The 22,644-nt window shown below is 42.6% G+C and overlaps 1 protein-coding gene and 1 long non-coding RNA gene across 8 annotated transcripts in view; one reads left to right on the top strand and one right to left on the bottom strand.

Moving 5' to 3' along the window:
• Positions 1-22,644, top strand: part of znf704 (zinc finger protein 704) — a 57,850-nt gene that overhangs the window by 8,883 nt on the left and 26,323 nt on the right. Inside the window, exon 1 of one of the 7 annotated variants that reach the window (XM_049751078.2) lies at positions 13,707-13,766. The exons of 5 other annotated variants lie outside the window; for them this stretch is intronic. The gene's annotated coding sequence lies outside the window, so the exon portion shown is untranslated. Of the gene's footprint in view, positions 1-13,706; positions 13,767-22,644 lie in introns of those variants that run through there. One more of the 7 variants, XM_049751080.2, reaches the window with a different exon arrangement.
• LOC137839737 (uncharacterized) lies at positions 2,080-4,649 on the bottom strand. Its single transcript, XR_011085883.1, has 2 exons — positions 4,404-4,649; positions 2,080-4,064 (listed from the first exon to the last, which is right to left on the bottom strand). It is a non-coding gene; the product is annotated as an uncharacterized lncRNA (long non-coding RNA).

A 22,644-nucleotide genomic window follows, 5' to 3' on the forward strand; every position in this document is an offset into this window, starting at 1 on the left:
ATAAAGGATTATTCTCATTTGATGTCTTTAAGTTGAAGCGGGGTACATTCAAAGACCAGTCGTACAGACGGAACACTCATTTACTTCACCAAAAAGCAACGATATAATTACGTGAGCTCTTTGCACAAACTTCGATGCAAAGAAACTCCTCCTTTTGGGTACTGTTACATGCTACAAGGAGTATATATTACAAAGGAGACTTTATACTTAATTGTGATCATCATTCATCCATCCATTTTATTACTCAGGTATTTTTAAAGCCAATTAATATTGTTGCATTTATTAATTTGCTTTAAAATGACAGCGCAATATAATTAAAAGCTGACACTATAGCAATGTCAAACATTTAAGAAAAAGCCACACACGTTTTGTGATCAAATCTTTCATAACGAGAATGATTTGAGTGAATTGGTTTAAATGAATAATTGAGAAGAAATTTCAGTTCTGAAGGCTCCTTTTGTCCTAAGCAAAGTGACAGGTGGTGGGGAGGGGGGGATAAAACTTGTAACAGGAACTCTATAAAAAATGTCAAGCTGTGAAAATTTGTGCCCCCTCCCATTTTGAGAACGGTGAGTCCTGGACATCGACTGGCTTTTTTTCTATCTTCCTGGGGTTCTGTTCAAGTTGTGTGGCAAATTTGAACAGAATCCCTCATTCCTAGGCCAAATTACAGGGGGGCAACACATCCTCACGCCGCCCCTATTTTCAGAACGGTGAGTCCTCGACTCAAGCTGTTTTTTTTCATTCCTAGGCCAAATTACAGGGGGGCGGGGGGGGGGGGGGGGGGAGACATCCTCACGACAGCCCTGTGAGGATGTGTTCCTCCCCTTATTTTGAGAATGGTGAGCGCTGGACTCAAACTGTTTTTTTTTCTGATGATTTGTGCAGTGATACCGTTATTACTGCATTTTATCAATTTCTTTGGCCTTATTTTGGTCAAACAACTTTGTTTCTTAATCATATAACATACATAAAAAATAATAACTTTAAACTTTATTAAGAATTTTTTTTTTTTTTAAAAAATAATAAAATTAAAAAAATAAAATAAAAATTTTAAGTGAAAAAAAAAGCAAAATGGTCTTCAAGCAAGCTTCCAATATTTAGCATTTAATTTCTGTACATGTACACAAAAGAGAGCCTTCCGTTGGAGGCTTCCCGACACATACAAGATGGAACCACCTGCAACACTCGTCACACTGAATCTGGTAAACAAAGAAAAAAGCAAGATCATACAATGCAGCATATTTACAATAATTTACAACGAATGTGTAATTCAATATATTTCTTAATCATCACATGCATCAGTTAACAAGACCTGACATAATTACCCATTGTCTGTGTCATGTGTAGCTTCCCCACAAACAAAGCACAAGTCAGATAAATCATTTGTGAAAACAAAGACAGAAGAATTGCTATAGTACTTCCCTGTGTAAAACTTAACTGAGTTGTATATAGCATTGATAGCACAGTCAGGACCATTCTTTGGGCGGCAATAACATCTCTTGGGTGCATATTACCGTAATTGCCGGACTATAAGCCGCACCAGCTAAAATTTAGGGATATTTCATTTTTTTTCTTACATAAGCCGCACCGGACTATAAGCCGCACGTGCACACGAGTTTTTTACAAAGAAAGACAGTACATAGAAAGCCTTTTTAACGTTTTAATAACATACTTGAACATGTCTTTCTTAACATTGCCTGTGATGCAGCAGTAGTACCGCAGCAACGCGGAAGTGTGCACGCGAGTTATTAGCGAAGAAAGACTGGACACAGAATGTTTTTTTTAAAGCTTTAATAACATACCTTAACATTTCTTTCCAAACACTGCCTGTGACGCGGCAGTAATACCGCAGCAACACGGAAGTAACACAGCACCAACACAGCAGCAACACGGTAGCACAGCACGAACAGGGCTAGTTAAAAAAAACATACCAGTAAAAGTAAAAAAAAGAGCCGTCTTCATCTTCCTCCTGTGCACTGAAACTATCGAAGTCTTCCTCCTTAGTGTCCGATTGGAATAGCGTTAGAGATCCTTCGCCTCGCACTTTCTCAGTCTCTCTTTCGTCGTCGGTTTTATGCATTTCTTCGAGTGTGAAGAGGTTCTGTTCATGGTAATCTTATTCATGCACGAAGCGCTAAATTATATTAAACTAGCGAGCGACACGTATTGCTTAAAAGCGGCATCATATGCATTTCTTTTATCCCCCATAATGACGGTTTGTGTATAAAAGCCACCTGCCTTTGTGTGAATGCGGGTGTGTGCGTGATGCGCGAGACGATCACGTCTTCTTCGGCGCATTATCTCTTCGTCTGTCTCGCTCTTACTTCCTGCTAGAGCGCCCCCTGGAGACCGGAGGCCGTAGAAATCCATAAGTACGCTCCAGAGTAGACACAAGATAATGTCATCAACATCGACTGTCTTTGGCTTAAAAGCGGCATCATATGCATTTCTTTTGTCCCCCATGATGACGGTTTGTGTATAAAGGCTTCCTTTCAGTAATGTCCGTCTTGATCGCATGATGCGCGAAATGTAAACACAAACTAGCGCGTCTTCTTCGGCGCATTCTCTCTTCTTCGCCTGTCCCGCTCTTGCTTCCTGCTAGAGCGCCCCCTGGAGGCCGGAGGCCGTAAAAATCCATAAGTACGCCATGCCGCTGTTTAAGGTTCAAAGTAACCTTCTGAATAAAATGCATTAAAAGTTCACATTCATTACAACTTGTTTTTGGTGAGCAAAATGTCAGAAGAATTGAATTTAAATGCTGATTGATTGGGTTTTAATACAATGCAGATTACTTCACTGGTTTCTTTTATATCAAACAAGTTGTTTGTTTGATTTAAAAGAAACCAGTGAAGTGATTTAAAAAAAGGAAAAACAAGATGAACTTAGTACAATTACAATGCAGATTGTCCAAACAGCGCCACTGCTTTGTGTAATCTCTGAATGATATGGCAGAGTAAGAGAAAGGGTTTAGAGCACAGGTGTCAAACTCAAGGCCCGGGGGCCAGATACGGCCCGCCACATCATTCTATGTGGCCCGCGAAGACAAATTGTATTCAAATTGCATCAAATTCGTGTGTCATTACTAGAATTGCAAATTGTCTTCACTTTTAATAGCTTTTTTTTTAAATATTTGACCAGTTTTTACTCGTCTGATTTGAAAACGAGTTAGTTGTCAGTTTGTTTTGTAGCTTTTACTGTATATAATAGTGTTAAGAGTAAAAGTGATCAAGTCATCACAAAAATCTCGAAAAAAATCTTATATAAGCCGCACCTGACTATAAGCCGCAGGGTCCAAAATTTTGGAAAAAAGTCGCGGATTATAGTCCGGAAATTACGGTATTTACCAGTCTCTAATAGACGTGTGGTGGCAATTTGCAGCCTGTACCTATTTATATCATGTGCCTTTGCTGAGAAATCTATTTCTTCATTTGAAAGAAGATGTTCTGCAAACTGAAAAAGACAATGTCAGATGTTTACAGTGCATAAAGAATGCTTTAAATGTTTGCCATCTTTAGCCTATATATCATACAAAAAATTCTGCTGTCAGACAATAATTTGTTTTAGTCCTTTGTTGTATGAACTCTAAATTACTTTTTTTTTTTTTTTTGAGTAATGTTTGATTAAGTTTTTGCATAATTGAGTGATATGAGTTTGGTAAATCTAGTCTGTAAATCAAATGCATACTTTCAAAGCAAAGACCACAAGAGGTTGAATCTTGTTGCCTGGTCTGTGCCACAAGTCTACCTGCAAAACATTGCACCCTTTCTTGCGCATGAACGCCCTGAAATATAAGAGCCAGCACATCAACGCAAATTTCAAGTTTTATCCGTCAATGAGAATTTTTATAGTGCATGTTATTTACTTTGAAAGTGCCTTGAAAACAAAAACAAACTCATGAGCAACATCATAACAAGAAATTGTCAAAGATTAATTTGGGTAAACGAAGTATACTCACCTTTGAATTGTCCCATTTAATTTTCCACCAACCCATTAGTTTGGGGGTGGTATGGTGAGCAAAGGCTTCTTTTTATGTCGAGCATTTCACATACTCTCTTGTTGATCTGCAGTTGCCAGGGGAAAGAATAAGTAATTGAGTTGGGCCATTTTGCAGTGAAATAGTGTTTGAGAATGTGAGCTATACTATACTGGCTTTGCATCACAAATACACAGAAGGGAAATACAGCACCCACAACTGCAACAGTCACAAAACACGGACAAAATACAATGAGCAGTAAGAAACTTTTTATTTTTATTTTACTCCAGCTATTTTATGAAGTTCGACATCCTTTCGTTGCTTTCATTGGCCACACAAAATAAAGTAGCAGGCCAGATATGCCCTCAGGGACTTGTATTTGACAGCTATGATGAAGATAATTTCTGCCAAACACTGTAGTACTTACTGCATTGACAAATTCTTTGCCGTAATCTGTCGAGATCCTTTTTGGCGACTCAAATTGGTAGACGAATTTTAGGATACAGGCGGTAACATCAGCAGCAGACTTCAACCTCAATGGATAGGCTTGAGGCCATCACGCAAATATATTGGTATCCATCTTTTGTCTGAGCCAGTTTGCCAATGAGGTCTATCCCCAAGAGTTCGAATGGCTGAGACACCTAATAAATAAATATTTATAAAAACAAATTGTGTTAAACTGATGTTGCTGAGAAAAATACTTATATAAAGTATGCCACATACAAAATACTATATAGACCTTGGGTCAAAATAGAGAACATTATCTGGATTAACTGACCTGTATAGGCATGACCTCTGTTGGGCTTTTTATTGGTATGCCGGCTGCCTGACATTCGGTGCACTGGGACACCTGACAATGGCAAGTTATGTGGAAAAGTAGTCATTGTTAATAAATGCATGCAAAAAGAAGAGCAATATCTTAGATAATCATTTTGAATTGTTTGCAAAAGATACAAAGGAATAGTTTCATTCATTATTTTGTAGGCTTTAAAAAAATGAACAAACAAGTATACTCTTTTTGTACTGTTTACATACCCACTCATTAATGTCAACAGACATCGCTCGCCAGCAATATCTCAGAGAGATGCTGTGTCTTGTTTTATTTTGCCCGGCGTGTGCCCCTGCCGGGCTGGCATGAAAACCACAGACAACATTCACTTGGACTGCCTGGTCTGTGCCTTTTTGGCGGCAATAATACAGCTCCCCTCCTGAGTAGAAGTAAAAATAAAACGTTGAATTAGCACCATACTTGTGGTAATTTATTAAGTGCTCACTCAATACACCTAATTGCAAATTTGCTACTTGGAAAAAAAAAACATTTGTTTCATAATATATCAAATGTTCACTCAATGGGTCTACAACCAAATACATATGTTACTTTAGTTTGATAATTTATCAAATATTTACTCAATAGATCTACAAATAGTTACTTGGAAAAAAACATTAGCTTGAGTTGCACTCAACAAATTCAACAATTTCCTTCATAGTGAGGTGTGTTATATATATTGCGTTCAACATTTTATAAGTCAATTATTTGTCTTATAGAGTAATTACTCTAAAACTTAAGTTTCTGACGTTAGTGTAGAAATTAGCAGGTTCTGCAATGTGAATTTTTAGTGCGTCTCTGGATCTAATTTGCTTGATTTATGTACATTGTGTATCTTACCCTCAACGTCGTAAAAAGAAGCTTTTCTTCTCATAACGTACTTCTTCGTAATACCATTTGGGTATTCACGTTTTGTTTTGTAGGCAATAATTTGTTGATAAATAGTTGGGTCCATTGTGCGGCAGCGTATTGTTGTCAGAAAACAAATGGCGAAATGACATGAAGTGCGCACTTACAAGGTGGGGTAAAATGGGTGCTTCGGTGACAAGTTTGAATTCAAGACAATATTGTTTGACCAAAAGAAGAAAAACATTATTATCTGTTTATTTATTTATTTATTTATTTAGCATCCAATATTGTAAATTTATCAGTGCACAAATCATTTATTTACATATACCCCGTTTTAAATGGGGGGGGGGGGAACATATTCTCACAGGGCACCCGGGAGAATGCGTTTCCCCCTGTAACTTGGGCTAGGAATGAGGGAACCTGTCTACCGTGGGACCATTGAGAGCGTCCTCACCAGTTGCATCGCTGTGTGGGGTGGTAACTGCACTGAACAGAACTTGAAGGCCCTGCAGCGCATAGTGAATACGGCTGGTAAGCTTATTGGTGCTTCGCTCCCCTCCCTGAAAGACATTTACACCTCCCATCTCACCCGCAAGGCAACCTCGATTGCCAGAGATGTGAGTCACCCGGCTCACTCTTTGTTTGACCTTCTGCCCTCTGGGAAGAGGTACAGGAGCCTGCGCTCCCGCACCACCAGACTCGCCAACAGCTTCTTTCTCCAGGCTGTTAGGGCCCTGAACTCGCTACCCCCTTCTGCGTAGCGTGCGGCACTGTTGCGCTATGTCTGCTGTACGCGCACTTGCTCCTTTTTTTTTTCTGCTCCTCTTATTTATTTATTTATTGTTGTGTTATTTATTCATTATTTATCCAGCACACTTTTGTTATACTTGTTTACTTGTTTGTCTGTTGTGAGCCATGTCTTGTCACCTTGGGATAGGGGGGAACGAAATTTCGGTTTCTTTGTGTGTCTTTGGCATGTGGAGAAATTGACAATAAAGCTGACTTTGACTTTGACTTTGAAGTTTGCCACATCACCTGAACAGGCCCCAAGGAAGACTCACCGTTCTCAAAATAAGGGGAGGGGAACATATCCTCACGGGGCCACCGTGAGGATGTGTTCCCCCCCTGTAATTTGGCCTAGGAATGAGGGAACTTGTCCAAATTTACCACACTACCTGAACAGACCCCCAGGAAGACAGAAAAAAAAAAACTGTTGGACTCCAACACTCACCGTTGTCAAAATAAGGGGGGGGGGGGGGGGGGCATATCCTCACGGGGCCACCGTGAGGATGTGTTCCCCCCCTGTAATTTGGCCAAGGAAAGAGGGAACCTGTTCAAATTTGCCACACTCCCTGAACAGACCCCCAGTAAGACAGAAAAAAAACAGTTGGAGTCCAGGACTCACCTTTCTCAAAATAAGGGGGGGGAACATATCCTCACGGGGCCGCAGTGAAGATGTGTTCCCCCTCTGTAATTTGGCCTAGGAATGAGGGAACCTGTTCGAATTTGCCACACTACCTGAACAGAGCCCCAGGAAGACAGAAAAAAAAAACTGTTGGAGTCCAACACTCACCGTTCTCAAAATAAGGGGGGGAACATATCCTCACGGGGCGGCGTGAGGATGTGTTGCCCCCCTGTAATTTGGCCTAGGAATGAGGGAACCTGTTCAAATTTGCCACACTACCTGAACAGAGCCCCAGGAAGACAGAAAAAAAAAACTGTTGGAGTCCAACACTCACCGTTCTCAAAATAAGGGGGGGAACATATCCTCACGGGGCGGCGTGAGGATGTGTTGCCCCCCTGTAATTTGGCCTAGAAATGAGGGAACCTGTTCAAATTTTCCACACTACCTGAACAGACCCCCAGGAAGACAGAAAAAAACAAAACAGTTGGAGTCCAGCACTCACCGTTCTCAAGATAAGTGGGGGGGGGAGACATATCCTCACGGGGCCGCTGTGAGGATGTGTTCCCCCCCTGTAATTTGGCCTAGGAATGAGGGAACCTGTTCAAATTTGCCACACTACCTGAACAGACAGAAAGACAGAAAAAAAGCCAATCGATGTCCAGGGCTCACCGATCTCAAAACCGAGGTTTGACTTTATTTTTGCTATTCTTGTTAAAATCACACTTGCATGTGAACTGGAAATGACAATAATAACACACAGTGAAAGCTAAATTGAGCAAAATGGCTATTTCAGAAGTGTGTGTCAAACTGGTAGCCTTCATCAGTACCCAGGAAGTAGCTCTCGGTTTAAGAAAGGTTGGTGACCCCTGCTCTAAATCAACTCCAAAAGGTATAGAAAAGCCACCCTATGATTTTCCTGAAAAGTCCTCAGAATGACCTTAAGTCGAGAAATTTTCGCCAGAATTTCACACACATTTTGTCCTCTACTGCTGTCATGGTTGAAATCCGGTACTACAACTTTTTTTTATTTTACTTTTCGCTCTCTTCCTCCACCTCTGGTCAAAGTCAGTACTGCACCAGCTTATTCTAAAATGGTTAGGCATAGGGCTAATCCCCTCTTGCTGTACTGATAGCCATTATTAAAAAAATACTATTTATATTAATTTGCGTACACATTTATTTTTTTTAATAAAATAATAATAATAAATTTCAAATTTTATTGATATATCATTGATTTGATTCAAAATGCAAGGTTTTGGTGGTTATTTTAATACGTTTCACCACCCTTACGACTATGTCTTAGGCTACAAAGTATTTACTGTTCTAAATGAACTATTCATTAATTCTCTCAACCGCCTGTCATCACATAGGTGCGCTGGAGCCTATCCCAGCAGTCAGCAGGAAGTAGGAGGGGGACTATATAAACTATATAACAAACTCATATGCCATATATTTCACAGCACAAATGTCCATCTTACAGTACTACAATTGTAAATACACTTATGATGTCCACAATGTGATTGATTAAACGACCTTAGCTTAATGAAAAATAGCGATTCTTAAAACCAAATTTGATCATTTCATAATTAATGTTGTTGCTTACTTTTGTTCAAGAGAAACATTAAGAACACAAATGACCTGTTGTATGTCTCCATTAGCATCTTTTCTAGCAAACAATTTCTAGAAAAACATGATTAAAAAGTATTTCATCAATCTCTCCCCCTCCCTTCGCTGTCTCTGTTTCTCACTCTCTCTCACTCTCTTTGGGGTGGGTGGTGTCGAATTTCACTCCACGTGTTCATTCTCATTAATAGCCAATACTCTTGCAGAGCTCAGCTATGTTACTGCCCCTCAATTCAATTGGCTCTGGTGACTAAAATGTGTATTCAGCAGTGGCAGGCCGTGAATTTCACACCTAGGCCTTTAGTAGTGCTCCAGCTGAATCTGAAACTCGTCTGAATGGATAGATTATTTAGTTTTGATTTTTGAATGTTGCTCACTAGCATCCGCTGATCGTCACATGCAAACTCGTCAAAGCTCCATAATGGATTCCTAAAGTTAAGTAGAGAATCACATGACCTCAAGACTTAACCTCTATTATTACCAGACCAGGCCTCAAAATGCTGTGTCCAGTAATTGTATAGACCTATCTGCTCACAGGAATCACCCACATTATCACAGTCCTCTCTCTCCATGGACGTATGATTTGTGTGTGTGCATGACCAAAATGGAGTTATGGCCCATGTATACTCCCATGGGCATTTTACACAAGTAACAAAGCCATAATAATAGAGCCCATGTTTGATAGAACAAGATGACCAGAATATGCATTCAATTATCACAACATCGACTCGGAAGGTGGAGTTGTAGGTGCTAAGTATGTGTGTAGCTTTTTATCCATGCCCCTATGCCACTTCCGTCAAGCATAGCTTGCTTTGCTGTCGAGGCAAAAAACTGACCAAACAATTGCAGTTTGAACAATTATTTGAGTTCCAACAAGGAGGCCTTACACCAGTGGTTCTTAACCTGGGTTCGATCGAACCCTAGGGGTTCGGTGAGTTGGCTTCAGGGGTTCGGCAGAGCTGGACAATTTCTAATGTACAAAGCGTGTTGTAGACTGGTTGCAGCGTCAATCACGATGCAACGCCACAGTTGATGTCCGCCTGAGTATACTATAGAGGCTTTCAGTCAGGGTTCAGTCAGGTTCTGAAACAAACTATGAGGTGCTAGAGAGCTGTGCCATTGAACTGAGTTCAGAGACAAAAATTGACAAACCGATCCGATTCTCACTTATGTGTCGGTGCTCCCTTCAAGCTTTCCAGAACACTTTGTCCCTCATAAATCCGCCATTCCAATCATGAGTTATAGCCCAGTTTAGTTTTGACAGGTCAATGATCAAGCTGTCAAATCTCTTTGTTTTTAGGCCTGGCTGCAAAAAATTGAGGCTGTATCTGTGACATTCAACCCACATCCACCAGTTTCTGGCTTAGTACTTATTATACAATTTCATCACACGCCCATGAGAAATTTGAACCATGTTAAACGCTTCATTAAGACTCCCTTGAAGCTTGGAAAGGTGCCAATTTAAGACGTTTTAATTAATATCGCGGCCTTTGAGTCGTTAATAGTGCTTGCCAGGCTTGTGTGCGGGCACCATGCCGCTCAGTGATAGTATGGATGTGGGTCTGAATAGTTGTTCATCTCTACTGTATATATGTGCCCTGCGAATGTCTGACGACCAATCAATTAGTGATGGTATAGATGTGGGTCTGAATGGTTGTTCATCTCTATATATGTACCCTGCGAATGTCTGACGACCAATCAATCAGTGATGGTATGAATGTGGGTCTGAATGGTTGTTCATCTCTATATATGTACCCTGCGAATGTCTGACGACCATTCAATGGTATAGTCCGCTTTTTGCGCGATGTTGGCTTGGGTAAGCTCCAGCACGTGCAATAACCCTGAACAGGATGAGCGGTGTTGAAAATGGATGGATGGATGGATGGATGGATGGATGGATGGATGGATGGATGGATGGATGGATGGATGGATGGATGGATGGATCTTGGTCATTCATTGTCTTTTTATTATTTCTGTCTGCACCGGTGTAAAATTTCAAGTATCTATGTGCAACGTACCTTGTTTAATTTGCCATTAGAGTGTCTTAGTGTCATTAAACTGCTGAGACACAACCATGTGTCGAATTTAAAGGGGAAAATATGAAATTCACATGAAAATAATTAATTTATGTCATAATTTAACCCATCTTCGCTATATTTGACTTTTCATTCCAAGTAGGACTCAGAACAGTGGACAGAACATGGAATTGGTGGACCATTTCCATGAGGTCAAAGGTCAAAAATCGCTTCAATTACATTTACACAGTTTAATAAACTGGCCAGAGCACATCTGCTTCCTAAAGCTATGTAAAGAGCCACACAACTTAAAGACTCCATAGCTCTCATCTTATTCCCAGACTAGTTTTAGTGTTTGAATTATGATGTAGGCCTAAATAATACCTACCGTATTTGCCGGTGTATAGGTCGACTCGGTGTATAAGTCGACCCCCTAAAATTCGACGGAAATTTACGATTTTATGATATATCCTTTGTATAAGTCGAGCTCAATTGTTGCATTATATTAAACTTCAAAATTCAATATGCGAAATTTATTGACGAAATGTGTTCAAATTCCGGGAGGCCGTGCGCATGCGGCTGTTTATAAGCACCGCGGAGGAGATCGCGGAGCCTCATTCGACTTCCAGCGGCCGGCGAGCTCGCGCACGCCGCCCGGCACCAACGGGAGGCCGGAAATAGCTCCAAGCCGAGCGGATCGGCACTTTATAAGCACCGCGGAGGAGATCGCGGAGCCTCATTCGACTTCCAGCGGCCGGCGAGCTCGCGCACCCGCCCGGCACATCCGGGAGGCCGTGCGCACGCGCCAAGTGGCCGAAAATAGCCCCCCCCCCCCGAGCGGATCGGCTGTTTATAAGCACCGTGGAGGAGATCGCGGAGCCTCATACGACTTCCAGCGGCCGGCGAGCTCGCGCACGCCGCCCGGCACCAACGGGAGGCCGGAAATAGCTCCAAGCCGAGCGGATCGGCACTTTATAAGCACTACGGAGGAGATCGCGGAGCCTCATTCGACTTCCAGCGGCCGGTGAGCTCGCGCACCCGCCCGGCACATCCGGGAGGCCGTGCGCACGCGCCAAGTGGCCGAAAATAGCCCCCCCCCGAGCGGATCGGCTGTTTATAAGCACCGCGGAGGAGATCGCGGAGCCTCATTCGACTTCCAGCGGCCAGCGAGCTCGCGCACCCGCCCGGCACATCCGGGAGGCCGTGCGCACGCGCCAAGTGGCCGAAAATAGCCCCCCCCCCGAGCGGATCGGCTGTTTATAAGCACCGCGGAGGAGATAAGGAGCCTCATTCGACTTCCAGCGGCCGGCGAGCTCGCGCACCCGCCTGGCACATCCGGGAGGCCGTGCGCACGCGCCAAGTGGCCGAAAATAGCCCCCACCGAGCGGATCAGCTGTTTATAAGCACTGCGGAGGATATCGCGGAGCCTCATTCGACTTCCAGCGGGCCGCGCACTCGCGCACGCCGCCCGGTTCAAATTTTCTAAGTGCAACGCACAATGAGATGCATGAGAAACGGCCTTGGTTACCATCACATTTGAAGCGATGAATACATACAAAGTTAAATTTTATGACTCGGTGTATAAGTCGAGTTAAATGGTTTTAGCCAAATCCTTTGATTGCTGTCCATTTCAAAAGTTTTAGGATTAGGGTAAAATTTTGATCCTGTTTTAGGTGTCACGAGGTCAGGAAAGGGTAATGAACGTGTTGAGGAACTGCTCCGCAACTCTTGTGCCCTTCCCCCACTTTTGTTGCTTCTGTGGCAAGTACCGAAGTCAAATTCCTTGTTTGGCATGCTCAAACATGGTGAATAAAAACTCTTGAATCTTGAAATACTTTGAACTAATTATCCAATCAGAGCTCGACAAGCAACGTAAAAGAGTTCAGCACACTCAGCCTGCCTGCTACTGCGCATGTGCACAATTTAACATGGCGTTTCCTCACTGTTGCTGCTTCTGTGCCAGTCTCCCACTGCGCCAAATACACAGAAGTAATTATCCAATCAGAGCTCGAGGAACGAAGCCTGCAGCAGACGCAACCTGTCTGGACGGTGCGACGATTTAAGATTCAAGAATTACTGTGCTGGAACGCTCATTTTAACATGGAAACATTTAAAAGGAGACAGAGACGTTTACGCGGTCGCCGAAAGCGTGAAGAAAGATTTGAAAATGCTCTGGTAAGTATTTCATGTTGTTGTTTGTTTTGCTTAGTTTGGTATTGTTTAGTTTAGCTTAGATGTGGACGCGTGCGTTCAAGGTTCAAAATAACACTGTCAGGGATGAGAATTTTCCGCGGATCCCCGGTTTTCTGTTTTTTTTCCGTCGAAAGTATCATTTTCGTGAATCGTGTAAATCCGTTGACAAAATGTCGACTATATGGGGTGGGGGGGGGGGGAGAGGTAGCGGCCGGGCTACATTAGCCTCGGCAACTCGCTAGCATTCGCTCTGCATTTTTTTTGCATATATATATATTTTATTTTTTTTCAGTGTTTTCTACATTTGGCATTCTCATCCCTGCACTGTAAATCGCTGTTTTAATTATTTGACGTTTCCACCCACTTACCTTACGCAACTAAAACGGACTGCCATACTGATTTTTTTTTTTAAACGATTAAGACATGGTGTGTCTTGTGTACGGGAAGAAATTGACTGACGGCTGAGGTCGGAGGAGGTACAAATGTTTTGGTGTATTGATATTAATTAATTGAGTGTCTACTGCAGTTGTCAATTACATACAGTGTCACAAATGCACTGTTACTGTCATTATTTTTACGTAATGATAATGCCACTTATTATGACAATTTTATTCTTTATTCAACAAATGGGAATACATTTAAATCTAAGATCTACACTGTTTCCCTTTACAACAACATTTGTCTGTCCTAAGTACGTCTCCTCCACCACACTTCACTCAATTTAGAATGACTTGTAAATCTGTAAAATTAATGGCATTTTTCACAGGTGGAAAGGTGCCTAATTTAACTGCAACAGGTCACCTGTAAAGAGAAAATGGCAGACCACACGAAGACGAGATGCCGGGAGCGACAATCCCAATCAAGCCACTGAAGACACAGGTAACGCTAAAATGTTACGTTCACAACACAGATCTTAATACTCAATTCAGATTTTTGTGTAAAATTCGATTTATTTTATATTTCTCGGTCTTGTCTTTCTATGCACTACGTGTCTTGGTCGTCTGTATTTTTTAAATTTGATTTCATTGTAAAAGTAGGTTTTCTAATTTCCTTCTGTGAAAATTTCCATAAGCACAAAACCTTCAGCCTTGATGTAGGGAGACAACAGGAACATAATGGTACGTAAAGAAAATGCTTTTGTGTTAATACTTGGAATTGATTTGGAACCAAATTTTAAAATAACGATATTCATCAGGGTTGGGATCAATTCCATATTGAGACCGTATTTATTCTAATTATCGCCCAGGGTGATAATTAGAGAAGGTTTATGTCCAACAGGGGGGTGGGCGATTAATAGAGAGCACTTTTTGTCCGATCGCCAAGGGGCACTGAAATGGGCGATAATATGTATGTATGTATTTTCCTTATGTAGTATGCAATACCTGCATCTCACTGGTGTTCTTAACACTAGAACAGCGGCTGTTTTGATCTACCGTATTTTTCGGAGTAAAAGTCGCTCCGGAATATAGGTCGCATTAGCCATAAAATGCACAATAACGTGAAAAAAAAACATATATAAGTCGCTCCGGAATATAAGTCGCATTTTGGGGGAAATTTATTCGACAAAATCCAACACCAAGAACAGACATGAACGAGCAACAACAGGCTAAAAGATAGGTCTGCTAACGTGACAAACACAAACGAAGAGCTGAGAACGGGCCTGACGTAACATTCAGAGTTATTCAAATAACTTACATAAATAACACGTTTATAAAACCATCTGTGTCACTCCAATTCATTAAATCCATCGATCGTCCTTTATGTCAACAATGCCGGCATTGTTGCAACCGCTGGGTGCGCGCTGCTGACGGCGGTTGCACTTCAGAATATTCCACAGGCCCATATAACGATATCTAAATTATGTATCAAATAACTATTATATAAACGATAATATTATCAAACCATCAGTGTCACTCCAAATCATTAAATCCATCGATCAAATTCCTCGTCCTTTGTCAACAACGCCGCGCGTGCGCCCTGACGTCAGCCTCGTCGTTATTCCACAGATCTACTATATAACTATATTGTAGCTTTAACAAAGTACAAGGAAAGACGTGGGTTTGGTAAACGGCTCTTGATTTAACAAAACAAGAGTTCAACGACCCAACAACTACTGAACCGTAACGATAAAAACATATACAAGTTGCTACACGAAATAAAATATATGAAATAACTATAACATAAATAGTTCACCGCCACACGGCCCCAAGCACCGTCGTCGACTTCCAGGCATGTGGCCGCGTGGACTTCCATCCCCGGAGGTGGAAGAGAGCTCCATAGAATAGGACCGGGCGTGCGTAAAAGCCATGTCCGAGCCCCATCCACGGTCCCCGGACAGCCACCCGGCCGAGCGCCGGCCCCCGACTTCCATCCACGGAGGTGAAAGAGTGGTCGGTAGAGTAGAACCGGGTGTGCGTAAAAGCCATAATAGTTTTTCAAACCTTCTGTGTCACTCCAAATCATTAAACTCTTCGTCACTTACATACAAAGCCGTTAATGATGCCGGTCGTATGTGGGGCCCTTCGTCATCTTCGTCATCCCGTGATCGAATCTTTGTCCTTTATGTAAAAAACCGCCGCGCCGCTGACGTCACTTGCTACATCGCTGCTTGTTTATTGCGGTTTCAAATAAATTTTTTTTGAATTTTGAAAATTTGTGAAAAAATTCACATAAGTCGCTCCTCAGTACAAGTCACCCCCCCGAACGATGAAAAAAAACGCGACTTATAGTCCGAAAAAGACGGTACCTCTAACAGAGGGGTGCGTCAATTGACGCTCCATCGATGCGACACCGTCACACATCACATGTTGCGCACATCATGTTATCGCAATCGTCTTGTCCGAGCGCACGCCCCGATAACGTAACTGTGTGAGGATATTGTAGCGGAGTGACAAGTGTAATTGTGTGAAGGCGATGGCCTTCACACTTGTTATTCTACACCATTCTCTATTATTGTGTGAAGGCGATGGCCTTCACACATATGTTATTCTACTCCATTCACTTTATTGTGTGAAGGCGATGGCCTTCACACATATGTTATTCTACACCATTCTCTATTATTATTATTGTGTGAAGGCGATGGCCTTCACACGTTATTCTACACCATTCTCTATTATTATTGTGTGAAGGTGATGGCCTTCACACATGTTATTCTACTCCATTCTCTATTATTATTATTTTTGTGTGAAGGCGATGGCCTTCACACATATATTCTACTCCATTCTCTATTATTATTATAAGTGTGAAGGTGAAGACCTTCACACTGTTATTCCTGTCCTTTATTATTAGTGTGAAGGTGTTTTGAAATTTTGAAATTATTCAAAATTTCATTTTTCACACATATGTTATTCTACTCCATTCTGTATTATTATTATTAGTGTGAAGGTGAAGACCTTCACACTATTGTTATTCCTGTCCTTTATTATTATTAGTGTGAAGGTGAAGACCTTCACACTATTGTTATTGCTGTCCTATATTATTATTATTAGTGTGAAGGTGAAGACCTTCACACTATTGTTATTGCTGTCCTTTATTATTATTAGTGTGAAGGTGAAGACCTTCACACTATTGTTATTCCTGTCTGTTAGAGATTTGCTCACTCCAACTTATTTTGCAAGAACCACACGGGAGACAGGCAAGTTCTTTTAGACACCTGCAGGTGGAGAGTTCACTCGCTACAGGAATGAAGTCTGGCCTCCTTCCTGCAAGTGGATATTTATTAAGAGAAACAGAGTGGGGGTATGGGTAGGCTGGCTAAAGCCCTTGTCCTCTAGTCTAAACATGTCAGGGGATGTTTTACGACCTTGTGATAAGCTAAGGTATTTATTACCTGTTGCATTCCAACATAATCCTACAATAAAGATAACCTGGAAAACCCTAACATCTCCCTCCTGATTTATCATATGATTATGCCACCCCAAACAACAAAGACAAGCAAGAAAAAAACATATATATATATATATATATATATATATATACGTATAATGAAGAAAGTAGAATGGTAAAAATAAAAACAACAAACAATGATAGCAACACTTTCCAGTGAAGATGAGGCATTACCTCAATACCCCAGATCAAAGTTATTGTGTAAGCGAAAAACCTGCTGGCCAGATGTTATTAGCAGGAAAATTCTTACACGGCCCCTGTGCCACAGGCGACCAGAATGCTATCAATAAAAAATAAAAATAAAAACACAAACAGTACATCATTGTATCCATCACTTGCGAAGCATTTTCGATGGTCAAATCATCAAGTTTCTGTAAAACATGCCCAACAGAACAGCATCTACGCAATCCACGTGTCATTATCGTCATCACATCCGTCATCTCTAAGAAGTTGTATATGAACTTGGGCTACAGTAGAGGACACAAACTTCGACACAGCAGACTTCAAACGCAGGACGTAAACAAGCACAACACCACCAGCACAACAAGCACGGGAGACAGCAATTTCAACAGCAGTTGCCACCAGTTGCCAGAGAATAGCCATGAAAAGAAATCAAACTGATGTGGGACCTTGTCTTTAGACATGGCCTGCTGTAAGTTCTTCAGCGAATTCATGGCGTCGTTTATGTGGGTGTCATTTTCTCCTGGTATGTATGTGCAACAGGAAGTCCCAATGATGTGGCACACACCACCTTGTGCTGCCGTCAACAAGTCCAGAACCATCCTGTTTTGCAAGACCATCAGTCTAATAGCCTGAATCTCTCTATTTTGTCCATCGTTGACTTGCAGTGAGAGATTCACAAAGGATTGAAAACGATAGTTCAGTGTCTCGATGAAGAGCGATAGTTTCCCAACCCCAATCTGAGGGAAGAGCGCAAGGACAACTTTGTCTCCGACGGACCATACTTTATGGTCCTCTGGAACGTTCGCACCCCAGACAGGGTCATGAGGGTCAAAGGTTGCAACTGCTCTGCGTCGACGTCCAGAAAAGTTGTGTGCTCCTGTCAGCTGATGTCGTATCCTGTAGGTGTGGTCTGTCACCCACACTGGTGCACACACTCCTGTCCAGTTGGCGGGCAGCATCGGATAAACCTTGTGACCACAAAGCCACCAGCCATTCTGTATGAAGTATGTTCCGTTCGATGGTTGGAGAGCCCTCACCACCTGAAATGGCTCTCTTATCTTGACACTCATCGGTGATGTCCAAAGCTCCCATCCAGTTTCCTCCTGGAGAGCAGTCGTCGTTAATGCAGACGTGGGTCTTGTTACCTTGGATGTAACATTTGTAATTCACTCCAGCTGGTCTCTCTGTGTAGGCCACTTGTGGTATTGTTCGTCCTCTAACAGTCACATTGAGATTTGTCCAGAATAGCTGATCACAGGCACCGTCAGCAAGTCCAGGGTGGTAAGGGTCGGCATCTTTGACTGCGACGGCACGGTGCTGATATCCAACTCCTCCCATGGATGCCATACATTTTGCTTCAGTGACATTCATTGCTCTGGCCTCCAAGCGAACTTGCGTGGAGGAAGGGGGGAGTTTCGAACACACATAGCATCCCTCCTGTGTGTGAGCTCTCACAGTGAACCTGACATACCGGTACCAAGTGTTGGTTTCGTATGGGTTTGTGGGGTCCCATGACAGAGTCCTCAAAGTTCTCATCATGCGACCATCGTTTTCCACGGGCAACATTGTCATTTGGTCTGTTCAGATGAGTCAATAGACCATAGCACGCTCCAACCACAACGCAGCAGAGGATCCATCTGGCATATGGAGCCCCGTTGCTACTAGGATGGCAGAGACACCGGGACATCCCCTCGCCTAGCGGAGTGGGGATCGATGAATTCTTCACCAACATTGAGACGCCTCACCCTAAACGATGGAGCTCCTTTGTAGTTAGCCTTCCCCACCACTCCGAATTAGGGGTCCAGCACTCTCTGCAACTTGCAGTGGCTGAGGTGAATCCAACTGGGCCGTTGAGAAATCTTAACCGCCGTGGGAGTAGCAAGCAAAACTTGGAACGGTCCCTCCCACCGTGGGCTGGCCCAGTTCTTTCTTTTGATGACCTTGATGTAGACCCAGTCTCCTGGATTGATGGGGTTGTCCACCTGTGAGGGGGAGAGATCAGGCGGCAGTAAATTTGCATTGGACACATCTTTCAGTTTGAGCGTCCTGATTAGATAATCAGCCAAGGTCTGTTCTTCGTCTGCTTTTTGCAAATCTGCAGGGAACACTGGTAGTCTGTATGGTCTCCCATGTATGATTTCAAAAGGTGTTAGTCCTTCGGAAGTGGGAGTAATTCTCATATAGAGCTTCACTAAGTCGAGGCACTCTGGCCAAGGTCTGCCTGTTGTTTCCATGCATTTTTTCAACCTGCTTTTGATAGTAAAGTTTGCCCGTTCAACCAGGCCTGCGCTCGAAGGATGCCAAGCACAGTGGTTTTTTAACGTTATTCCAAGGTGTACAGCCATGTTCTGCACAACTTGGTTCACAAAGTGTGGACCATTGTCACTGTAAATGGTTTGGGGGATGCCATGAGTTGGTATGATGGTTTTGCAGATGGCTTTTGCCACTGTTAAGGCATCTGCGTGTTTAGATGGAACTATTTCTACCCATTTGGAAAATGCATCAATCATCACTAGGCGGTATTTGTGAGGTCCACTTTGTGTGAGTTCGATAAAATCCATATGCATGCTTTGAAATGGATAAGAGGGTTTTGGAAATGAGCCTCTCTTAGGTCTCCTGTTTCCTTGTGGATTATGTTTCACACAAACAGGACATGCATTACAAAAAATTTTTAAGTAAGCATCTAAACCAAAGGTAGTGAATTGTTGATCCATGATGGACTTCATCCCTCCTGTCGACACATGGCAAGGCCCATGTGTTGCAAGCGCTGCTGCCTTAAAAAGTGATTTTGGTAAAACAGGTTTGTCATTGATGCGGTGGATATTATCTGTATCCACTATTGCACGTTTTGTCGTCCACATTCGTTTTTCCACCATTGGAGCATTGCCCTGCATATCTGTCAGTACAGTCTTATCTATGAGTTGTGTGTCCTCTGAACCCATTAAAAAAAATTCATGGCCATGTCTCCCTGCAGCTGCTTCTTTTGCAATCTTGTCTGCTAATCTGTTTCCATTTGAGACTTCATCTCTGCCAGTGGTGTGAGCAGCACATTTACACACAGCTAGTTTAGCAGGTAAAAGAATGGCCTGCAACAAGTCTTTTAACAAGGAGGCATGGGTAACCGGCTTACCGGTTGATGTTGTCATCCCTCTGCGCTCCCATTGTTTCGCAAAATAGAACAGAGTAGAAAACGCATACTGACTATCTGTGTATACAGTGACTTCCTTATCTTCCGCTAATTGACAAGCTCTTGTTAGTGCAATTAGCTCAGCTGCCTGTGCTGACCTGGTGTATGGAAGCTTCTCTGCTTCAACAATCTGGTTTGGCAATTTCACAATTGCATAACCACTTTGATTGTTTCCTTTAGGATCCTTTGAACATGATCCATCCACAAACCACTTTTCCCCCTTGTCAAGTGGCGTGTCACTTAAATCTTCTCTGGGCAGCTGTAGATGTTCTGTAGCATCCAAACAGTTATGTGGTGTTCCATCCCCTGGCAACGGGATCAACGTTGCTGGGTTAAGGATTGTGCACCTCTTTATCACGATGTGTGGTTGTGACAGAAGTATAACAGTGTAGGACAGATGTCTGGCTGGCGACAAAAAGTTCATTTTGCTTTGCAGCAGCAACACATCTACAGCATGTGGAACCAGCAGCTCCATTTTGTGAAAGAGCACCACAACTGCAGATTGTCTCACTGCAAGCGCCGCCGCGCATACTGCTTGGACACAGTCTGGCAAAGACAGAGCCACTGGATCCAGTTTTTTTGAATAAAATGCAATTGGTCTTAGTTTGCTACCATGACTCTGCAGCAACACTGAGGTCATAAAACCATTCCTGCAGTCTGCTGTTTGCACAAAGGTTTTATTGTAGTCTGGCAAGATAAGAGTTGTGGTTTCTATCAGAGCCTGTTTCAGCACTACAAAAGCATCATCCGCTACTGGTGTCCACATGATTTTTTCTGTCATTGTCATGGGAACTCCATGCACAATATCCAGCAGCGGTTGTGTTTTTTCCGCATAATGTGGGATCCATGCTCTGCAGTAATTGCAGAGCCCCAAAAATGACATCATTTGTTTTTTTGTTTCAGGTTTCGGTGTATCTGAAATAATCTACTTTCTGGTTCTTTGTATCTGTCTTCCAGAAGCCGACAAAGTGTGACCTGAATAGTTCACTTCCTGTCTGACCCATTGTAACTTATTTTTGCTCACTTTATTCCCTGTTTTGCAGAGATAGTGTAACAATGCTAAGGAGTCTGCCTTGCAAGCAGCTTCAGTTTCAGAGGCTACCAGGAGATCATCTACATAAACTAGAAGTTGGCTTTTGTTTGACATCTGAAAATCAGCCAAACAGGCCATGATAGCTTGAACGAAAATAGTTGGACTATCAGCAAATCCTTGTGGCAATCTGGTGTATGTATAGCTTTGTCCTTTAAAGGTAAAAGCGAACCAAAACTGTGAGTCTGGGTGAATTGGCACTGAGAAAAATGCATTGCTGAGATCAATTACTGTGAAATACTTCTGATTAGGTTTCAAAGTGTTCAGAAGTGTGTGTGGGTCAGGCACATTGGGTGCTCTTGTTTGCACTGCATCATTCACTGCTCGTAAATCTTGTATCATTCGCCAATTAATTTTGTTGGCCTTTTGGACTGGAAAAATGGGAGTGTTGCAAGGAGAATCCGAGCACTCCCTAATGATTCCTCCTGTCAAAAGATCATTTATAACAGGGGCAATCCCGTTCATTGCCTCCTGTTTTAAAGAATATTGTTTAACTCTTGGACGCCACTCTGATCTTGGTTTGATCTGTACTGGGGAAATGGATTTTAAAAGTCCTACATCAGATGGGCCCTTGGTCCACAGTTTTTCAGGAAGCCCAGCCAATTCCCCCTCCTCCTTTTCATTCAAATAAATGTCAACTAGTCAGAGAAGCGCACAAGCGCCTGCTCTGCCTACAGCTACTTCACACACTGTTTGCTTCCACACGTCACAACTGGTACTGTAGTTCCACCCATCACCTTTGTGCACATAATCAGTCACAGATCCAGCAAGTTTAATTCGGGGACCCACATCTGCCCACGTTATACTGTGAGGTTTAAACAATGAGATGTGGGGTACAGCCGACAATTTGTATCTGTCTTTCTGAGGAGCGGGCAAGAGCACAGCAGCAGCCGCAAATGACCTGCGATCAGTGTACAGAGCAGTGATTGTTAAAGTTACTTCTGTGTCGCTGAGAAAACTTCCAATATAGTCATCTTGTGGATCAGTGAGAATATTCATGGTGACATGTAATTCAGTACAAGTCATTTCTGATTCAGGTTGGGACAATTGTTTTCGAGCTTCACTCAGCAATCTGCTTGGGAGCTTAGGATTTCGTTTAGGAGGGATGGCATAGGAGCAGCAAATCTGTTCACCTGCTTGTGCAGCATATGAGTCCACATCTCTCACTCTACATGCTCGCATGCCATCCTTTACTGGAATTATTGCAATTCCCAACCGAGTCATCAGATCTCGTCCCAGCAGGTTTATGGGACATTTTGGAGATAGGACAATCGAAACTGAAGCCATGCTTCCAGTTTCCTTATCTCTCACTTCAACTGGATTAGAGATACTCTCCTTGTGTACCTGCCCATCAGCAGATTTCACCCAAATAGTATTTTGGGAGGCCTTTAGATTTGGGACTTTAGTTTTTA

This window comes from Syngnathus scovelli, chromosome 19, assembly GCF_024217435.2.
Source record: "Syngnathus scovelli strain Florida chromosome 19, RoL_Ssco_1.2, whole genome shotgun sequence".
NCBI lineage: Eukaryota > Metazoa > Chordata > Actinopteri > Syngnathiformes > Syngnathidae > Syngnathus > Syngnathus scovelli.